The sequence below is a fragment of the Crocuta crocuta genome, unplaced genomic scaffold (assembly GCF_008692635.1).
Source record: "Crocuta crocuta isolate KB4526 unplaced genomic scaffold, BGI_CrCroc_1.0 scaffold20, whole genome shotgun sequence".
In the NCBI taxonomy this organism is placed as follows: Eukaryota; Metazoa; Chordata; class Mammalia; order Carnivora; family Hyaenidae; genus Crocuta; species Crocuta crocuta.
This window is the reverse complement of record NW_027527932.1, coordinates 8,203,606-8,226,073: the sequence shown is the minus strand read 5'-3', so window position 1 is coordinate 8,226,073 and position 22,468 is coordinate 8,203,606. Positions and strand designations below refer to the sequence as shown.

The 22,468-nt window shown below is 44.4% G+C and overlaps 1 long non-coding RNA gene across 1 annotated transcript in view; it reads left to right on the top strand.

Moving 5' to 3' along the window:
* Positions 1–22,468, top strand: part of LOC144221343 (uncharacterized) — a 110,950-nt gene that overhangs the window by 47,277 nt on the left and 41,205 nt on the right. Inside the window, exon 3 of the long non-coding RNA XR_013332039.1 lies at positions 2,325–2,414. This is a non-coding gene — a long non-coding RNA (uncharacterized LOC144221343). The remainder of the gene's footprint in view (positions 1–2,324; positions 2,415–22,468) is intronic.

The following is a 22,468-nucleotide window of genomic DNA, read 5'->3' as shown; positions in this document are numbered from 1 at the left end:
TCAGGATTGACCCCCCCCCCCAATTTGCCCAAGTTGGAAAAATATTCAAAGAGACATGGGGCTCTCTTTTAAGAATATTTTCTTTTTTTTCATTATTTTATTCTGTAATTATGTGCACCTACCAAGTGCTAGGTTCTGTGCTAAGCATTAGTGAGAGAAAGATAGAAGACACAGCTCTGTTGTAGAGGAAAGACGTGACATAAATAATAATAAGGGATATGAGGCGAAGGGAGCCGTTTAGGTTGGCCATACCAAAGAGGTGTGACCAGGTCTTCAGAAAGGGCAGGGAGGGAAGGCTTCAGGAGAAGGGAGATGGTCACAGCTGGTCCCTGATCCAGAACTTTCTGCCACTCATCTTGCACCACGCCCACTAGAGCTTATGTCCCGTAGGAGTTATTGTGGGCCGCAGATCTGTTCCGAAGTTTATATTGACTTTGGGTTTCACTACGTGGTCTTATTTGTGATCTGTAATAAACATCATAGATATAAACTATCATTTTTTTTCCTCCTAAACCTTTTCAGAACGCACGCTGGATTGCTGCATGGGAGTATTTTGGGGGTTTTTGGTTTTTGTTATTTAATTTTTTAATNTACTGTTGCAACTGGGCGCCTCGTCAGAAATTTTCTTTTGCTATTGGACGCCTGTGGGCTCATTTATTTAAGTCATTTATTTTGCACATGCTCATTAAAGACCAGCTTGTAAAATTGGGGCTTGGATTGTAACACGTGCATTTGGCCTTTCTGTGATTAAGGCCCTCTGCTTTCCTTTCCTGATACATCAGATTGAATTTAGACGTCTTTTAAATCTTGCCAAATTTGGTGGGAAAGTCCCCTTGAGGGACAACAAGTTTGTGTTCGATCTTCCTACCAGTGAACCTTCTACGTGAAGACTTACTGCATTTCCGATATTCTTTTATATATATATATATTTTTATTTATTTCTAGGAGAGAGAGAGAGAAGCGTGAGCAGGGGAGGGTCAGAGAGAGAGGGAGATACAGACTCTGAAATAGGCTTCAGGCTCTGAGCTGGCAGTCAGCACAGAGCCCGACGCGGGGCTCGAACCCATGAACCACGAGATCATGACCTAAGCGAAAGTCGGACGCTTAACGACTAAGCCACCCGGGCGCCCCCATTTCCGATATTCTGGACCTGCAGTCAGACAGGTCTGCAGTGTTTTGCTGTAGTCGGGCCTTCAGACCCACTTCTTCACAGTCGTTTAGCAGCCTTGACTTCTCCCTGCTCTACCCCTACTGCCCCTCGCCCTGTGGGACGTATTCTCTTTCAGAGCTGGCCTGCTGGCCTCGGGGACACAGCCCCCTTCTGTCTCCTGCCTTGAATTGTTTCTTTCCAGGCTCCTTCTTTTCTGCCCACCTGACAAGAGAGATTCTCCAAAGTTCTGTCCTTCATCACCTCTGACACCTGTTTGCCACTGGTTGGTTCGTCCATTGCCACAGACTTAGCCACCACTTCTGCGTCCCCGCATGTCCCCTGCCCCAGTCCTAGCAGCCTCCTGGGCTCCTTGTGCCTCAGGGCCCTGGCTGCCCCCTCTACCTGGCGTGTGCCTACCCCGGAAGACCCCCAGCCGGCTCCCTCCCTGCCTTCAGATGTCTCCAGCCGCCATTGTAGTGGGACATTCTGAGAATATAGCCTCCCCTCTCTGGAATGTAAACACTCAGGTCAGAGATTGTTCCCTTCACCCACAGAGTCTAGAACAGAACTTGGTTCATAGAAAGTGCTCAGCTAGTACTTGAGGATGAATGAATGGATGAATGAGTGAATGAATGAATGAATACTGTCATGGGGGCGTGGTGGTGCAGGTGAGGGGTGCTTCCGTGGCTGTGGGGAGCTCTGGTCCAGCCAGCTGCGGGGTTTGTGCGAAGCCCCTTACCCAAGGGGGGCCCATTTCCTCTTCTGAAGAGGGGGCTGTCTACCAGATGGGCCCTGGGGCCATTTGAAACAGCGCACACCCTATCAGACCTCGGGTAGACTCAGGCTCCAGATGTGCGCAGCGGCCCTTCCAGAAATGAGATGACGCCCTGTCAACCTTTCTTTCTGTGACTTCTCACAGCTCAGTGTGCAGACCCTTCTAGATCATTGCTGCCTATGGTTCAGTGTCTCCCTCAAAGGGGAGCTGAAGTGGGCGGAACCCTTCGCCTCTAAATGAAGTGAACACCTTTTGGTGTACCTACCTGTTTGTTGCCTGTTTTGGTAACGTATTCACCCATTTTCAAAAGAACTGTCATTTTCCATTGCCATGTATATTTAGCAGCCTGCCTATTTCTGTCAAATAAAAAAGCAATAGCAGTTTTTTCTCTCTTTTCAGATATTACGTGCCGCGGAGAGTAGCTTAAGATAAGACAGGATTCCCTGTGACTTCTGCCTGCCATCTGTAAACTACTCGTTCCTCTTTCAAGTAAGTACATTGCTTAGTTTTGACCCATTCTGAGCATTGATTCTCCCTGAAAACCTGTGACATTATTATATTAAGACAAAGAAGGTGAGAGGCTGAGGTTGCAGATATTTTGCTGTCTGGCCCCCACCCCCCAAAAAAAGAAAAAGGAAAAACAAAAAAAAGGAGTCCCTATCTCGGAGGTCTCTACCAGGAATAAAGTAATAGTAACCATGATTTACTTTTGCTTTTCCAAGGATTTCCATGGTATGTCTTCTATGTATTTGCTTAGTAGTTGTGGTTTTTTCAAAGTCCATGTTATATTTACCAGTATTCCGTGATCAGGTCCTTGGCAATCCATGGGTTTGAAGCCAATATTAAAAAGTGAACATCTTTGGGGCGCCCGGGTGGCTTAGTCGGTTAAGCGTCCGACTTTCGCTTAGGTCATGATCTCGCGGTTCGTGGGTTCGAGCCCCGCGTCAGGCTCTGTGCTGACTGCCAGCTCAGAGCCTGGAGCCTGTTTCAGAGTCTGTGACTCCCTCTCTCTCTGACCCTCCCCTGCTCACGCTGTCTCTCTCTCTCTCTCCTAGAAATAAATTAAAAAAAAAAAAACATTAAAAAAAAAAGTGAACATCTTTGTACTTTAATGAAAAGTACGCTGTCTGTGGTTGGAGAATGAAATGGTGTTTTCTGACGGGCCAGATGGTGTAGGGCCAGCCATAAGTGCCCTGCGAGATTTGGGGAGAGAGGGTTTTGCAGGCTGGCCTCCCAAAGGAGGCCACGTCCAGAGGCCAGAACCGAAATGCCAGCCAAGGGGCAGACCGAGAAGGCGTGGGGCAAGTGTTGGCGGATAGCCAACAGCTTTGGAAGTGTGCGTGCTTCATGAAGGCACTGCTGGCTATTTTGCTCCACATCCACACCACCCCACATTCCTTCCTGGTCTCTGGAGCTGATGGAAAGCCCAGAAACATCCTGGAACCAGGCCCATTTTCCCATGAAGGAACCTAAGAAGTGGTTAACAGAGGTCAGGGTCCAGATAGTTCCTCCCTTTTCCAGAGGGGCTGAGAGTTCAATATCACCAAATGAGGACACTGGGAATGTTTAGGAAGTTGGTTAACTGATGTCTGCAGTGACTTGAGGTGGTAAAGAACAGCCCTCGGGAGAACACGGTCTTAACCTCAGCGCCATATTCCCGAGTCACCACATGCTCCGATTTGATTGATGGCCTTCCTCAAGCCTGTTTTCCAGCATCCATAAGAATTGGGCCGCTGCCTGTATAGTATGCCATGCATTGTGCAGTTTATTACTACATTATGCATGACTTTGTTGGGTAGATGTTACCACTCTCCAGGAACTTCAGAGTCTAATGTAGGCTGACAGGTAAGAACCAGCCTGTGCCCGGTGGAATTCTGCCATCTGTGGAGGGAGAGGCATTCCAGAAAAAGCCAACAGTGCCCCCCAGTGATACACCCTGAAATCCATCACTCATCACCATATTCCCTTTTCTTCGTATCCCGGATGTAAGAAATTCTGGTATGAAAGTCCCAGGCTCCTGTTGGCTGGAGGGAACTCCACATCCACCCTCCCTGGGTCTAGGGCTGTGGAATCCCCAGGATTTAGTGGGAATGCCTCTGGCAGGGCCTGTGTTCTCCACTCTTGCCTCATTCTAGGAGCCCACCCATCCCGATGTGCCCACAAGGGAGGGATTTTCTGGGACATGTGCTAAAAGCAGGCTTCCCAACAAATGGGCCTGTTGTTCTCTTCTATGATTCCCAAGACCCCTGCTCTTTCATACACATCTGAGTGATGGTAATTCCCAGTGAATTTACACCCTTGGTAGCCAAGAAAAATCTGAGGGGTTAAGTAGACATGAGTGTAAGCTCAGCTCTACTGCTTCCTAACCCTGCGAATGGACTTGACTTCTCAGAGCCTCTGTTTCCCACATGCCAACTAGGATAACAGCAAGCTAGTAGGGGGTTGGAGAAGGCCAAAGACATAGCCATGGGAGTGCCTGGTACAGCAGAGGCATGCGAGAAGTGGAGGAACGTCCTTTCTCCCTCCCAGACAGATTCTGGAGAAGACAGTCCATTACTGTCACAGCCATAACCATCTTGAGTTTGTCGATATTTATCAATATCCTTATTTAGCTAGGGCCTGCCTGGGAGAGATTAGAAAGGATTCAACCACATGACTCATTAGTGCAATGTCACCTGGGTTGGAGACGCTAATTCTTGGCCCTCTATCTAAGTCAGATCCCTGTGTGCAAGTTGATTTCAGTTGTTTTTATGTTAGTTTCCCCATAAATAAGATGGAAACGTTTATTTAAAAAGCGCTCTGAAAGATCGTTGTGAAAAGCATAGTTTTTGTCTTCCTGTCCAAATGCTTTCAACTCTCTTTGGTGATTTTTGCATTTAAAATTTATTAAAACTTTGTTCTTTCTGAGTTCTTAAATTACAGACAAGTAACCTTACGAAGACCTAGGTACTCATTTGTCAATGTTTTTGACTATTACTCAGTACGTGCCTTTAACATTACATTGTTTTTAGAGTGCAAGGTGTGTCTTCTTAAAACATGGTTCCTTAAGTAATTAAGGAAACTAAAAAAGAAAAGAAAGGCATAAAATGACTTTGTAATGTTCTCTTGGTTAAACGTTTGAGTTTTTTCAACCTAGACTATGAAACCTCCTGTATAATGTATATGTAAGTCCTCATGAAAGAATAAACACCAATTTCTATGCATTAGCCACGTGATTACAATTTGAAGAAATCAGTTACGGTGTTCGCTTTGTTTTTAGTTTCTTATTATCTGAGTCAAACTTCAGTAACTGATAAGTCAGTTTCTCCTGGAAAGTTTTCCTTTTCTAAAACGTCGCTGGCGCAGATTTTTGTTCTCATAGCGCGAGTGCTAAGTACCTGAGAAATTGCCAGGAGCCAAAGCAACCTTTGCGTGCTTTTTTCGTGTGTGTTAAGTGGTCCTGACCAAAAACACGTGTTAGTTTTCCCCAGATCGCTTTCTTTTCCAGTTTAGCATTTTCTAAAGGTGGTCCTCATAACGAACGATTTGTTCCTTGCCCATGACTCATCCACCTTTCACGCCAGCATCTCTGACTTTTGCCTTTTCCCAGACCAGCTCTTTGCCAAGCAAATGACTCAGAGTTCAGGTTCCGCCGGCACAGTCAGGTGTGGCTCTCCTGAAGCCGGCTCGCTGACCTTGAGCAAGGTCTCCCCGGGGGCCAGGGAAGCCAGTCACCGTAATGAGACCCACCGGGCAGCCCAGTAGAGCCAAGCTTTGACCTTGCTTGCTGCTTTAAAAAAAAAAAAAAGAGGAAGAGGAAGGGCCTTCTCTGGAAAAAAGTAGCTAGGATGTTACTTGTTTTATTCTCCGTCACAAAAATCATATAGGCTTCTATGAGGTTAGACATAGGGGTCTTCTCCTCTCTAAAACAAGAGTCCTATACACAGAAAGTATAATTCTGTTTTTGAGGATCTAACACATGTTATGAAATTGAAGAGGCCACTACTGATTGCAATTTAAATTGCTAACGTACCAGTTAAGTCATTTGGCACATTTGAAATGCTGTTTTTTAATCAAATGAAAGAAATTCTGTAAGTTGCTGTGTGCACATAGGTTGTTGTTAATTATTGGTGGCTATTACAGTATACAACAGTTCATTGTCAGTGTAGTCACTGCTTTTCTTTTTTTGTTTAAGCTTATTTATTTATTTTGAGAGAGAGGGAGAGAGAGAACCCCAAGTAGGTTCCACATGGTCAGCACAGAGCCTGATGCAGGGCTTGAAGTCACAAACTGTAAGATCGTGGCCTGAGCCAAAGAGTCAGATGCTTAACTGACTGAGCCACCCAGGTGCCCTTAGTCATTGGTGTTCTACAAAGATCAGAAGAAGAGTTAAGCCCGTGGTCCATGGAAGGCACACCCAGGAGGCCCGTGCTGTCGGCATCCTGTGCCTTATCTGCAGTCTATACACTTGCCCTGCAAGATTAGAATCTTCATTGGGTGGAGGAGGATATAAGAACTGAAGAGGTTAAAAGTTCCTAACAAAGGGCAGCCATGTGATAAGATGCACTGGGTATAAAATCCCAAGTCTACCCCAAGCTCTTATTTCACCGCCTTACTAGACTTTCCATACCTGTTGATTTATTTATAATGCTTGCTTCATAAGTGGAATGGGCAAGATAGTTGAGGGTACTTGGACAGTGGGAAAGTGGAACGGGAAAGTCACAAGAGAACATGGATATCTTGTGGAATGTTAGAACCACCCCCTGGAAACCATGGGCAATCTTCAGTTAGAGAAGAGATGGGACTGAAAGGTAAATGAGAGAAAGCGGCTGTAACAAAACACCCATTAGAGAGCAGGGGATACGTACGGAGCGATTGCATCTGTGTCAAGTAAAAAGCCAGACTCTCAAGTCCTTCACTTTTTATTCTCCAATCTGTTGAGTTTCTGCTCCATCATCTGGTGTGGACTGAGAAAAGCGTTCACACATTCTGACAGTGCAGGGTTCAGAGATGGAGGTTCCTCGGGACCAGGGGACGTGTGTCCTCTCCACACTGGTCTCTCTCTGCCAGAGCCTAGTGCTGTGGTATGAATGTGTCCCCCACCCCGTTCATGTGTTGAAATCCTACTGCCCATGTGATGGTAGTAGAAGGCGGGGCCTTTGGGAGTTTCTTAGGGCATGAGAGTAGAGCTCTCGTGATGGGAGCGTACCTTGGTAAGAGGCTCCAGGGACATCCTTTGCCCTTTCCACCATACGAGGACACAGTAAGAAGCCTGAAGCCCAGAAGAGGGCCTTCACCAGGACTAACCATGCTGGCACCTTGAACTTGGACGTCCAGCCTGCAGAACTCTGAGAAAGAACTGCTTATTGCTTACAAGCCACCCAGGGTGTGGCCTATTTGTTGTAGCATCCTTAACAGACTAAGACACCTAGGATAAAGCTGGCCTCTGCACGTGGCCTGTGGATAGCGTTTGGACATACCTCCTCCCATAGCTTCACATAGCACTGCTCTGTCATCGTCTTCAAATTTATCTCTTGCTTTTACTTGGGTCTCGTAGCTCTAAGTCTAGAGGACACATGTAAAGCTGAGCCCAGCTCGGCATCATCCTCAGACAAAGACATACGGTTTTTGCCCTGACCGTCAATGGAAGGAAGTTCCTTGGAAAGAAGCCCCATTGAGTCGCTGCTGGCTCTTTACCACGCATTCCCAGGGAGGCATCAAGCTTGGCTGGCTTTTCCTCATGCGTTAGACGTCAGCATCCCTCTGTCTTCAACACCCGACAACTCTGTTACTGACTTAGCCTCACTACCTCAGTCAGCCTGCCTCTGGTCTCTGCCGTCAGACCCGTCCATTTCACGAGCAGAAAATGTTTGTGCCAGCACTCTTTTCATCTTCTTTCTTCCCTGCTCCCAAACGCTCTTTTCCTCCAGGTACCCACAGATCAGATTTAAAGTCCAGAGCTGTGCAGCTAAAGCTGCCTCGTGGCTGGCCTCCCCACACTGCGGATCGCAGTCAGTATCTATTACTCTTCTCATGTTCCCTACATACGGGGCTCATCAGAACTCGTCTGCTTCTTCTTCCCCCCAATTCCTTATCAGCCCCTCATTCTCGGAGTCGAGGAGCTCCATTGAAGCCCATTTCAAAAGTTACATTTTCCTTTAAAAAACGCTTTTTTTAAGCAAAATTCAAGAATTTCTCCCATTGATTCATTGATTCATTCATTCATTCAACAGATTTCTTCACGATTTAGTACACACCATGTACGTTTACAGGTAGTCTCCAAAGTATTCTTTTCTGTAAGCATTTGGAGGATTCTTAAATTATATGGTAAGTTTATTTAACAATTTTCTCTTACTGTAAAGAACGCAGGCTCTCAGTGGTGGTGTACGAGCCACCACGGGCATCCATCTGGCACCTTCCCTGAGGGGACATGGGCAGGCAGGGCTGAAATCTTAGAGAAGACTTTGGGACGTCCTGCAGCTATCAGTACAGTTCCGTGGACTGATGAACTTCCTGAAGAGGGATAAAGTCATTTATCCATGCCGGAAGCCCTTCATGAAAATCACACTTTCGTTCAACAGCACAGATTGGAAAGCCATTGTCAGGCTTAAATGCCCATAATAGAGTGACGTCTAAACAGACTTAAAGAAAACACAGTCGAGAGGAAAATATAGCATCTCTTCTGGAAGGTAACACAGACCTACTGGCAGCAAGAAGCACAAGTAGAAACTCAGTCAGAACCCCCCCACCCCAATTTATGAGGTCCAGTTCAACTTTCCTGTCCTGCGTGAAGACGTTGCTCTTTCCTAAATCTTCATTATTTCACAATTTACATTTCAAGTACTCATAGTCCCTTATGATCATGACTCTGTGTCATGTACTTTCTTCAGTCTCGGAGTACACACGGTGTACTTACAGTTACCTGATTTATGTCACACTCTAGTTCCCTCTGTTTCTTGCTAGTAGATTGTATAAGCAGTTGGAGGGCAGGAATTCTGTTTGAGCTCTGTGTCTTAGAATCCAGCACAGAATCTAGCAAACTCTATATAGAGGATCGAGAATAGTTGGTGGACTTGAACAGGACTCAAGGGCTTTCTCTGCATATCAAGGAAAGTCACTGTAGGTCTCTCATCTGCCTTTTTACACACTGAAACCAGGTTTCAACCCTCATAAAACATGAGATCGATTGGATGTAAATGTCTAATAATCATAAGGTGCTTTGAAATACAGTTGTCGTATTTAAGATTAATGCATGATATCAAGTGTCATTCACACAATGAGAAACCTGAGAATGTTGTAGATTCGGCACAAAGTGCCTGCATGCTCTGCAGACACAAGACATGACAGCAAGAGTGCTTAATGGGACCCATGACATCACTTCACCGAAAGACAAAGACACAGTCTACATGTAGGAAAAGGAAGGAGAAAAAGAAGTCAGAAAAAAGAAAGGAAAAGATGAGTTATTTGTAGCGAGTTGTATAGTTGAACATTACGGTAAGAACTTGAACTTAAACTGTAAGCCAGTCAAACTCGGGAGCAATCAAGGCATAATTAGCTTTATCAAAAGCCTCTTTCAATCTGGACACCTCTTCTGCATTTAAATAGGGTTTTGTTTACAAAATTTAGTTTAGATACTGTTCTGTTCTTTAACGCAAAGTCTGTGTTCCCTAGGGACTCACAGGTTCAACATTCAAAAGCTCAATTATTTGTGCTTGGCCCCAAGTTCAATAATTGCCTTAACTTGCAATTTGGGGGAGGTACCACCTCAAAAGACGTACATCAGCGCTGATGAAAAATAAGGAGGAAGCACAGCAGTGCCTGCTGTTTTCACTCAGTCCAGTTTCGTGTTCTGCCTGTGTGTTAATCCATTCACCCTTTTCTTTAAAAAAAAAAAAAAAAAGAATCCATTGCCTAGTGCACCTGGGGACTTAGTGGGTATAAGAAACCTTCCCCACCCTCGGCACATAGACATTCTCAATCTTTCTTGTGAAGGGATAAAATCTTTATGTTCGAAAAACAATTTTGAGAAGAGTGTCGGTTGCTCATCTGGGGGCCGGTTGTAAAGAAAATGTGAAAAGATCAAAGAGATGATGGATTTTAGGCAGAACGGAAGCCCTGATTACATGCAAGAAGAGAATGGCTAAATTGTGGGTAGCTCAGATCCACGACCTGTGAAAGATTCCAGAACTACTGAACTGCGTATTCGAACCTGTGGTCTAGTCTCATAGATCATAGAATAGTCTGTGAATGCCAAGGGTCTGTTCTCTGTGTCTTCTGAAACCTCACAGCTATCTTTCCTGAGAGGTGCGCTTGTGACCTAGACCTTGCTGGCTGACATTCATCTCATACAGCAGAGGCACAAAGGAGGAGGTGCAATGTATTGATAGTACGTACCCCAGTTAACAGACTAACATTCTGTTTTCAAGCATCGTTTTAAAGGCAGTTGGCCCATTCATAGGGTCAGAGTTTCAGACTTTAAGTGGTTTTATAAGATTCTCATGCTTGCTTTCCATCCACTTAGCAGTGGACTTGAATCTCAGTTTTTAAAAAACACTGAAGAGCTAAACACCTCTTCTACTCGACCACTCTCCGTCTTTCCCAGGTAGAGACGGGACTGTGAAGCTGTTCTTTCCATGTGTTAATGTGGATTACTTCCCAAGAGGTTCCACTGAGGCACCAGTGGGGTTTTTAATACCTCATTGTTGGAATCATGGCAAATATCCCCGCCCAGTAGCCTTAGATCCTAAGGATGGAGTCTTGTCAACATGGTCATCCCTGCTGAGCCGGGGTTGGTCTTGATACGTGACCGTGTCCTTGTTCTAGAACGCTGACAGCAGGCAGCAAAAATTACGGAGAAGACAGGGTTTCATTTACTTTTCCTCTCCTGGTTCTATTTGTAGTTCATTTCATGCTATACCTTTAAGAATCCCCTCTCTTCTTTTCTTCATACAGTTTAATCAATGAGGAGATCTTAGAAAGCCAATACCCTCATTGATTTAAGATTTTGACCATTGGCTTGTTGCGGACCAGAAAGACACGTGTGTTTGTTGAAGTTGGGCCTGGAAAGGTTTTATACATTGTGAGTTTTTAGAGAATGTAATAAACTAGCTCGGAATACACCTGGAATATTTATTCATGAGGCATTTGAAGACTGTGTTCATTCCCTCTCCCCCACTGATGTGCGTTTCTCCACTTTGAACCTTCCCCGGAACTTGTCCCTGTTATGTAACGTGCTGCATTGAGCTTTCGCGTAGCCGATTCCTGCTGCATTCCTTGATGCTGCCCGTTTGCCGATGAGGAATTGCCAACTACCTTGCTGTTTGCCAGCCGTGTACAGGGCTCACGCCTTCATAACTGGCTCTCCAGCTGTCCTCAGCCAGTCTGTGGGAATGCCAGACCAAAGCAGATGGCCTCACTTGGAGCCTATAAGAGCATCTCTCATCTTTACCATCCTTTGGCCACTGAGCTTTTGATTAAGAGTTGCTAAAGTGCAATTAAGAAATACAGTATGAACATCGTTTCATGTGTCTGTTGGCCATCTGNAAAGAAATACAGTATGAATATGTGACTTTAAGTCTCCCTAGGAAACAGCAAGTGATTACTTGAAGACACTTTATGCCAAATCTGCAGCATTTGTGGGTTTCTCATTGTATGAATGACACTTGACATCATGCATTAATCTTAAATGTAACAATTGTATTTCAGAGCACCTTAGGATTATTAGACATTTACATCCAATCGATCTCATGTTTTATGACTATTGAAACCTGGTTTTGAAATGCTGGCTGAAATGTTCTTATATATTTTTTTAATTTTTTTAATGTTTATTTATTTTTGAGAGAGACAGAGCATGAGTCGGGGAGGGGCAGACAGAGAGGGAGACACAGAATCCGAAGCAGGCTTCAGGCTATGAGTTGTCAGCACAGAGCCTGACAAGGGGCTCGAACTCACAGACCGCGAGATCCTGACCTGAGTCGAAGTCGGACGCTTAACCGACTGAGCCACCCAAGTGCCCCTGAAACGTTCTTATATTTTAAAGTAATAAGTAGCCATGTCATTGGCACTTCATCTCATACGTAAGTAAGATCACCGTGTGCACTTCTTGGGACATTATGTTGAGAATGCTAGCTCTGTTTTAAACCCACGCATTATTGCTGTGTAAAATACTTTACGAACTGCCCTCTCTGATTTCTAGTCTGCTCACTGGTCAGTAACAGATGGTGATGCTCCCAGAGTCCGTGGTAATGCTGGTATGTTTCCCAGTGAAGACAGTGGGATGTCAATGGACAAATACGGGGCACGAGCAGAAGGTTGTCGAACTGGTGTTTGACTTCGCATTTCCTAGGCAGTTTTCAGGGGCCGGTCAGGGGGAAGCCTTGACACATCAACTCCCTGAATTCTCATCACAGGTAGTTGTTGGAACAGAGCAGGTGATCGGGGACCAAGAGACAAGCCCATGTCTGGCTGCAGGTGCAGCCTTCTCTTACACCTTGCCAGCGTGTGTCAAGAATAATGGTTCATGTGCCAGATGTCACACTTTGGAGCTGAATGTTTTCTTCCTATTTAGAAACCATACTCTTTGGGCAGATTAGATTTCCTGTAGGATTCTCTGAACAAAAACACTTAACCATAGATGCCAACAAGAGTGCCACTCCAGGCTGTTTATTATGTCGTGGCCTCAAAGAGACCCATGCTCTCCATCACCTCCATCCTTATCCTGAAGGGGAGGAGGCTTGGGTGGATCTCCCTGGGATTCCAGTCATTGGGCTTTGCTTTTTTTTTTTTTTTTCCCATAGACTTAACACATTTTACAAAGCACTTATGCTTTGAGGAGTGGGGGGCACTGTCCCCTCACCTTTATAGATGAGCAACAGAAGCACAGAAGGAAAGTGACGTCTCAAAGCAACATGGCTCATGACTGGAAAAGCCAGCCTGGGAACCAGTGTGTCTCCTTCTACATCCCAACTCTGAAACAAGACCTCTGCTGAGGGGGACTCATTTGCTCATCAGTAGAATGAATGAATTGAACGTTGTCCATGGTGTTCAGTACCGTTCCCTGGAGTACAGAGGTTCCCAGGCTGGTGCAGCATTGAGATGTGAGGCTCTGCCTCAGCCAAAACCACCGTGTATCTATCTGGTTTACACCCCGTTGTTCCACACAGCCTTCACTTTAGAGACGACTTCTGCAGCTGCAAAAATGCTTTGAAGACTCACGAATGCCCAGGTTCTTACTACATTCTAAGCTCTACCCTTTAGGGCCCAGGGCCAACTTAAAAATCAATGAAATCAATATAAACATGCGTAAGTTGTCAGTGGGAAAGTATGATCTGGCTTATTAAATTAATTTACAGCCTTTCAACCGTGTTTCTATTGGGTTAGGCCAACGGGGCTCCCCAGGAGAAAGACTCCCCAATATCTCACTCGATGCCACATACCTCATCCAAGCCCTGGTCCTACCTTCTCTGAAGTTATGCTGTTTTCCTCGCCTGCCCAGACCTACCTACATACTCCAGAGGGTACAGGTGATTTCAAATGCCCGATCGCTCCCTGCTCACCACTGTTCGCTGGCTCCCATTACTTACAAGGTCAGGTTCAGGCCCCTTCGCTGCGGATAAAAGATTCCCCATGATGGTCTGGTTACCTCTGCTGTGCGTCTTCCTCCCCACCCCCAGCACACACACAGGGTTTCCCTGTAGGATCATGAAAGGACTCACAGCGTGTGTGAATACCAGGTTCTTAATGCTCTTGGCCTTGGGTTGAGACTGTTCCTGGCCTGACACTCAGCTTTAAGAGTCTGCTCAGACGTCATTTCTTCCGGGAAGGCTTCGCTGGCTTTGGCTCTGTGATTTATCCCCACGTGCTCCTCTTGCGTGGTTTCACAGCTCTTACATACTTTATTTCTGCACTGAGATCAGATCTTTCAATTCCAGTAGTGTCTCTTTCCCTCTCTAACCTGATCTCCTCAGTGACAAAGCCCAGGTATCAGTCAGTTTTGTATCCCTCATGGTGAGAATGGCACCTGGCTCGTGAGAGAGGCCCAATAAATGTTTGTTAAGGTGAAATAAATGAAAAAAATAAATTTCATTATAGTATATATTTTGAGCAGTGCCCAGAATATTAACAATTTACTTATAGAGCACTTGGGGGGCTCAGTCGGTTGGGTGGCTAACTTTGGCTCAAATCTTGCTCTCACAGTTCATGGGTTCGAGCTCTGTGTCGGGTTCTGTGCTGACAGCTCAGAGCCCAGAGCCTGCTTCAGGTTCTGTGTCTCCATCTCTCTCTGCCGCTCCCCTGCTCACACTCAAAACTACTGTCTCTCAAAAATAAATAAACACAATAAATTAAAAATATTACTTATTTTATACCCGTTAGAGTATGCTAGGATGAGAAGTAATTTCATAATTAATTTTAAAGGATAATCACACCTTTTGGTTTTTCCATTAAATCTGATGTTGCTATGTGCAAACATATATTCAGTGAGTTTGTGTGTAACAGTGTAATTTCCTGAATTACCCAGTCACTTCATAGCTGGCTTCGTTGTTTTACTGAGTTGATGAATTTCCAATTGTCTCAAGGCCAAAATGTTTTCCAGTCACACATCCAGTTTAGAACTCCGATAATAAAATGACATTTCCAGACAAGATTCCCCATCTTCTGTAGTTAAGTTCTGAAGTCAACAAAACGCTCCTTTTTCTTTCCATAATCCACTGTCTGTATCCTTCAGTAGGGAGACTGTGTATGTTTCCTTTTATGGGATGCAATGAACACTTAGTGGTTGTTTTGTTTGTTTGTTTTAATGTTTGTTTATTTTTGAGAGAGTGAGAAAGAGACAGAGTGTGAGCGAGGGAGGGACAGAGAGAGAGGGAGACACAGCATCAGAAGCAGGCTCCAGGCTCTGAGTCGTCAGCGCAGAGCCCGATGCGGGGCTCAAACTCACGAACCTCGAGATCATGACCTGAGCCAAAACCAGACGCTTAACCGACTGAGCCACCCAGGTGCCCCATGAACACTTGGTTTAATAAACCGAATTGTATGGTCCCCATTTTCCAAACTCTAGAAAGCCATGATTGCCCATTGATTGCACGCATGAGAATTTATGTGACTGTCCCAAGAACACTGAACATTGCTTCCAAGTTATGCCTGGTGTTTGGTGCAGCCTTATCCTAAATGTGACGAGGAACAAGAGTTATGACCACGTTCCAAGGGGAAGTGATATTTTATCTGAAAACCATCAAGGACAGATTTTTCTGCTTTTCATGCTACCTTTCTGATCAGAGGGTTTACAAGATGAAACCCAGGCACCTCAACTTGCTACCTTGTAAATTTGATCCCTTGTAAATCTGCGACATTTCCCCCTGTTACAACAGTTTTATATTCCAGGTACATAAATACTGCCTTTGACAGGATCAGAGCCAGTGCCATGAATATTCCTTTCGCAGTAGTGAAAATGCTGCAGTTAAAGCGTTGAAGTTTTAGGATGACAATCGGCTGGCCCAACAAAGGGCAGGGAGAAGCTAAAATGAAACCTTTAGAGATGAGTGGTTTTATTTCACATCAGCTCTGGGATCCTAATACTGTCTATCAGTTGCTGCCTTTGTGCATCATCCACGTGAATCGGTGAACTTCAGGGGATGAGGATCATAAAGTATTTCATCCCGCGAAGGTCATCTGTGGCTAAGCTATAATCTCTACGGTTCTGAGAATGTTCAAGATCTCTGCCAACCTGATCATTTGCAGTGGGGATCGGTTTCGATGTTCACTGCTTCTATTTGACCGCTGTTTCCCTCAGGGTAGTGCTTAAAACACTGTGCCTTAAATTCCCAGTAATTTAGTTTCACGGTTTGGTCTATTTGTGGGTGCCATAGTTTTAGGAGTTCTACTTTCCACAAAAAAAAAAAAAACAACAAAAAACTAGAATAAAAGCTGAGTCCAAAGACCGTACTTTACAGCCCAAAGTACATTGCTTTCTCTGGTCATTTTTTTCCGATTAACATCCATGGTTCTGCTTTGCAGTTATTATTCTATTTGGCATGATGAATAGGTTATGACTGAAACAAAGACAAAAATGATTATGGCAGTTTGACAACACCTTCACTGGGCGGGAGAAAGGCATAACCATCCTAACATTGTAATGATCTGACACAGATTAACTTGAGAAATAGATATAATATGGGTGTGCATTAATAAGGTTTACTTCTAAGCTGGTTATTCATATTAAAAGTTCACATAGCTCTTCTTTATTTTTCGATCAGGTGGTCATCTTTTAGAAGAAGGTGTTTCATAGAAGTAAAATACTGCCAAAAGTAACTGCTACTTGAAAAACACACTTTTGCCATTAGAGCATCTTCGAGAACATTTTATTCTTTACACTTTTGAAATACGATTTCTGTGCTTCTCCCCAAATGTGTCGTTACCTTAGCAAGATTCAGGAGAAGACCTTCAGTTAGTTAGTTTTATTCAGAATAAAGGCTAAGGTATCTGTATATGCTTCTGGAGAGTTCCTTTGAGAATCTCTCTGTTTTCATCTCCTCATTTATAAGATTGACCGAGTTTTTCCCAAGGCCTCGCAAGAGACCCTGCCTCAGTTTTACTATTAACAATACTCGTAGCATCAGCGGTAATTATATATATATATAGCAGCCGACATTTGTTGGATGCTGGCTATGCTCTTGGCCCCATGTTAAGCATTTACCTGGATTTTCCCGCTTCAACCTCACAACACGCCCTTGGTACAGGGGAGAAAACCGACGCATGCAAGTGCCATCCTTGTGCGGCCACTCTGCTTGGGGGCAGCCGTGCATTGTAGATGTGGCCTTGCTGTCACCCGTTCGAGTCATCCTGTGACCATACGACCTCTGTCATGGGCCAGAAGTTAATGCCGCTCCAGAAGGCGAACATCGTAAGACAAAAGAGGACATTTTCCTGCCTCACTCTCTGCCCGGAATTACATTTGAAGCAAAGCATAATGAGAACATGTCCTTTAGAAAAAATATCTCTAAGGAAGGCGCCCTTACTGAGGAAGCTGGGATTGCTCGTTTCCGGCTTGTGGGGCGCCTACTGACTGCATTCGTCTTCCGTGGCTTTGGAGACTACGCTTGCCGCCTGATCCTTCTGATGGCCCCACGGTCGGTTGTCTGGCTGTGCTCACGCGGTCCCTGCTGGACAGCGGCCGCCCTGTGCTTCAGGTACATGAAGGGTGTGGCCCGTGTTGGGCACAGCCCCCCCTCCGTGAGGACTCCGCGTCAGACTCCTAGAGCCAGGTGTCTGTGCCCCACAGTGCGAATTAAAGTGAAATCTGTGGGCGCCTTTGTCGCCGCCGTCCCTCCCTCACAGCTCCTGCCGATGGTCATTGACACACTGAAAAATAAATATCCTAGCAAAAGTCATAGTTGACCGTGACCCTGAAAACCCCAAGTTCAGGGCGCCTTTCTCCCCTGCGATCGCCGGGTTGAGGGGAATGTGTGAACTGATCTCTCTTTGGCAGAGCCGCCCGTTACCGTGGAAACAGGCGTACTAGTTTCTGAGCCCTTCTGTCTAGTTCCAGGAACATTAACTCTATACTAGTACTAAAAACATAAGCCTAAGATTCATAAGTGGCTTTTGAATATGTATAATTATTGAAAGAAAAGCGTTCGTTTCAAGTTACAGATAGACACTGTTCATCTCAGGAGTATTCCATGTGCTCTTATTAATAATAATGCTTCGCAGAAGCGGAGTAACGACTAGGAGACTGAGGTTCTCCTGCCACTAACGAAGCCTTCTTTTCCCCCATCATAGTTTGGGTTTGGCGTTGGAGTCATCTGGGAGAACATACTTTTATTTAGTCATACTTTGCTGTTTATGTACTATTTTTGTCTTTTAAATCTCCACTTCGTTATGGAGACTTGCTATATTTATCCGGCGTACTGTCCCTGCACAGACAGGATGAGTGACTGTTCACTTTCCCCCATTGACAGTAGCTTTTGGGTGAAGTGTTTATATTCCTTAATAAAAGTGGGGGGGGGCACCTGGGTGGCTCAGTCGGTTAAGTGTCCGACTTCGGCTCAGGTCATGATCTCACAGTTCGTGGGTTTGAGCCCCATGTCGGGCTCTGTGCTGACAGCTCAGAGCCTGGAGCCTGCTTCAGATTCTGTGTCTCCCTCTCTCTCTGCCCCTCCCCTGCTCACGCTATCTCTCTCTGTCTCTCAGAAATAAATTTTTTAAAAAGGATTAATACAAAGTGGGAATAGTACAGAATATGTACAGAAATATTCAAGTTTATATAGTAATTAATTGTAATATATTAAATATTTAAGTGCAGTTCTTAAAAATGAATACTTAGGTTTAAAAAGTTGAACACAAGGAATTTTCAGTACTTAAATCTCTTTTGTAAACGCTGAGGAAAGTTTCTTTATTCATTCTGGTTGTTAAGTTATTGCTGTTTAGTTTGTAATTCAGGTCCGATCCCCTGGTCTCCTGGGCGGATTTAGCTGTTGTTAAGATGTTTAAAGGTGTATAGATGTGAATACTGTACTTCTATATTATGCGCTCACACACGTGTCCAATGTACTAAGTACCATTTACTTTCAGATTATATCTTATCTATTTCTTCTGTATTTTTAAAAAATTTTTAAGGTCTTTGATTTATTTTTGAGAGAGAGAGAGACAGCGTGAGCAAGGGAGGATCAGAGAGAGAGAGAGACACAGAATCTGAAGACAGGCTCTAGGAGAGCCCGACACAGAGCTCGAAACCCATGAGATCATGGCCTGAGCCAAAGTCGGACACTTAACCGACTGAGCCACCCAGGCACCCCTCTTATGTATTTTTTTTTCAAATGTTTTATTTATTTCTAGGAGAGAGAGAGACAGCATGAGCAGGGGAGGGTCAGAGAGAGAGGGAGTCACAGACTAAAACAGGCTCCAGGCTCTGAGCTGGCAGTCAGCACAGAGCCCGACGCGGGGCTCGAACCCACGAACTGCGAGATCATGACCTAAGCGAAAGTCGGACGCTTAACCGACTAAGCCACCCAGGCGCCCCCCCCTCTTAGGTATTCTTTGATAATATTTCCTAAATGTGTTTTCTTTTTTCTCATGTGACGTATGGCCTTCAACAAAAGTGGGCCAAATGAAGGCTCTATGTTTTATGTGCTCATGTTCAGAGTTGACAATTTTCATTGATTTCTGTCCATCTCTTCATTTTCTTTCCTCCCACCTGATTGCTGGGCATTCCAAAACACCTGCCTTTTGCGCTGGTGTCCTTCTCACATTTGGTGAATCTGTGCGTGCTTTGCTCCTCTCAAGTGCTCTGTCAGTCCAGTCTGCTCAACTTTTCTTTTCCCGAATCCCTGATCTTGTCCCTTTCTTTTCTCTTGTCATGTGGATTCGAGGGAGTCTTTTGGACGTCAGGGATTCTGTTCTTCTAGTTCGCTACAATATGCAGCCCATGTCCATTGCCAAGCTCTAAATCCTGAAATAGCACTTCCTAAATCTCATTCGGCGTTTCCTCTGATACTTTGGGAAAAAAACTATCATTAATTCAATTTAAGGTACTTGACGTTATTCCCATACGCTCGGAATGGGTCGACTGCTTCAGAGAGCAGCGTGCAAGTTGTTGTATTTTGGTCCTATTCTCATATATTAGTCTGCTAGCGCTGTCATCACAAAGTACCGCACACTGAGTGGCCTCAGCTACAGAAGTGTATTCCCTCTCTGTTCTGGAAACAGACATGTGGACGAAGGTGTCCAGACCTCATTCCCCGTGCCTGCCTCTCCCCTAGGTTCTGGTGGCCCACCGTCCTTGACAATTTCTGGTGGCAGTCTTTGGTATACCTTGGCCTGTAGAAGCGTCACCCTCATCTCTGCCTGTGTATTATTCATAAGGCATCACCCTTGTGTGAGTCCATGTTCAAATCTCCCCAGTTTTATAAGGACCATATTCTTACTGCACTAGGGCCCACCCTTTTCCAGGATGACCTCATTCTCACTAATTATATCAGCACACCTTTATCCAAACAAGGTCACATTCTTTGTTCCTGAAAAGTAGGAAGGACTTCATGGTATGAGTTTTAGAGGGGCACAATTCAACCCCTTACTCATGTCCTTACAACAAAATGTATCTTATATCGTAAGTCGACTCCGTGATTTTACAAGTAGATCTTGTGTTTGGATCGCAGTACAAATCGAACACAATTGGTGTGGGTGCTTTTAACAAATGAAGGCTCGGGCATTGATGCCTCGGCCAGCTCTGCTAGACATCCTGATTGTTCACGTGCTTGGAGGGTCCATTCATTCTGAATCACACTAGCTCAGCCTCATTTGAAAAATAAATGAATTGTGTCTAAATTTTGGCCAGTGATTGGTTGTTCCCCCCCCAAATGACAGTGAGATACCTAACCATCATTGTAACCTTTTCATCAGATGATGATGATGCCATTTTAATTCGAACATAACCAGGACTGTACGAATATTTAGTAAGAGTAAAACCACAGTATATTATTAACTAGAGCTGTATTGATTTCTAATCTAGATAAAGCGACTTCCTCCAAAACCTAATATTTTTCTTGTTTCAAGTATTAGTTTCTTGATGGTGCTCTAGTACACTGTGATTTAATCACAGTGGATTTGCAGGGGTTGAATATATACCTAAAGGTCTTCAATCATAGTTTAAAATTTTTCTTACTTAAGTCACCAGCCAATAAGAGAGCCAGGTTCTAAGTGGCAAATGGCATCTAGTGTCTCACCGTTGTTTGTGACTCTTTGTACCCATTTCCTTCAACCTATGAGACTGTGCCCTCCAGCCATATGGCAGTAGTAACTGTCAGTTCGAGTCCCCAGGTACAGGCTTCATTTACCCCCAAGGGGAGACGGTAATGCAGTAAGCTGAGATTATAGCATTCACCAACTTCTGTTTATTCTATTTTAATGATGCTCAGGCCCTACAGCCAAAACTTGAAAAGAAAGTAAATCTTCAGTACTAATGCTGCTTTTAAGTATTTTTCTGAACCCATCACTTCTTACTTTTCCCTTCATTCAGCAATGCTAACATTTTCACCAACACTTTTCAAGAATGTGTTTACGTTAAAGCAGAGCCAGGATGTTAAAAGACCTGGATTGCAGAGAACTTTGCTTCAGTGGAATTCAGACTGAGTCACCTTGCCTCAGTTAAGGAAAGACAGGCTCTGATTGCCAGAACTTGGGAAAGGCGACACAGGGCAGCAAATGGATATTCCCACAAATCAATTTACTTCTGTTTTGGAGTCCCAAATTGGGAAATTATCTATTCACAGCATCCGTTTCTTACTATGTAATTTGATTTTCATCCTAGAGGTTTACCATTGTTTATATAATTTGATCTCCGATAAAATACAGCTTTCTCCTGTCTGACTCTTGGTTCAGATTATACCTAAGTTAACTCTTTAAGAATATTTTTTTAATGTAGCAAACTCTTTTAAACCAGCATAAATGAGTTCTAATAATAGAAAGGAATTTTTGGGGGGCAAGTATTAGTATAAATCGAATTACATTTTTGCGTAAACAAGTTGATTTCCAAGGTCATAATAATGTATTTCACTCGCAGCCACCGAGTGGGGTCACATCATACCCACCCACGAGCCCACTGCCTTCCCGCACATACGACTCCTCGTACCTTAGGCATGCCATTATTCAGGGTGGACACTATCACCCAGGCTAGAAACTTCAAAACCAATAAAGGGATTGAGAGAAGAGTGACATGATCAGACTTGTGCTGTATAAAAGTCCACTGTCATCTTCCTGTGTGCAGTATTACATAGTGCAGTGCATATTAAAAAGAAGATCTATTGAATGAAACAACTCTTAAAGGCAGTAAAAGGGTTGACTATATACCTGAGCATCTTACACCTTAATTTTAATTTTTTCTTATTTCGTCTGAGGCATGTTTCAGTTCTCAAAATTAATTCAGCTTTGTCAGCGGATACAGACAGAGGTTTATACAGCTGGCCCAATAAGTGTAGTATGTAGAGTATGGTGCGTATTTCTATACGCAAATACCTGTGTTACTTTCCGGACATATCAGTCTTGATAATAAACTGTGCGAGTGTAGTCCCTCCCCATGTCCCCATCATTTTCACTACTTTGAATCCTTCCACGAGCCAGAATTGGACAAAAATGAGTCATAATAGCTTTATTTTCCCAGCACATTCTCTCTTCCTGCCTGACACTTACCAGCCTTTCCTTGAAACTTCCTTACTGCTCTGCTCATAATTCTAATAGACGGCGTGTCACCCTCCAATGTAGTTGTCTGGTTGCCTTGCTCAGCTAGGGCAGAGATTGTCAAGAGCGGGGACTGTGTCATTCTTTGCCTCACTTCTCGCCCAGCCCTGGGCTTATTACAAAATGAACGAATAAAGGAGGAAGACAGAGGTGTCTTGACCTTAGAGCCAGCTCCTTAACCTTTGTTTCTCTTCAGACTTCTGTTTCATGCCTTGACTGTTCCCAAGACGAGTCTTTCAAGGTTTAACATGTCAACTTAAGAAACATACTGATTGGCTCAGATGTTTCCTGGTAGTATGGAGTCCCACCTGTTTTTCTCCAGCAATTGCAGCGAA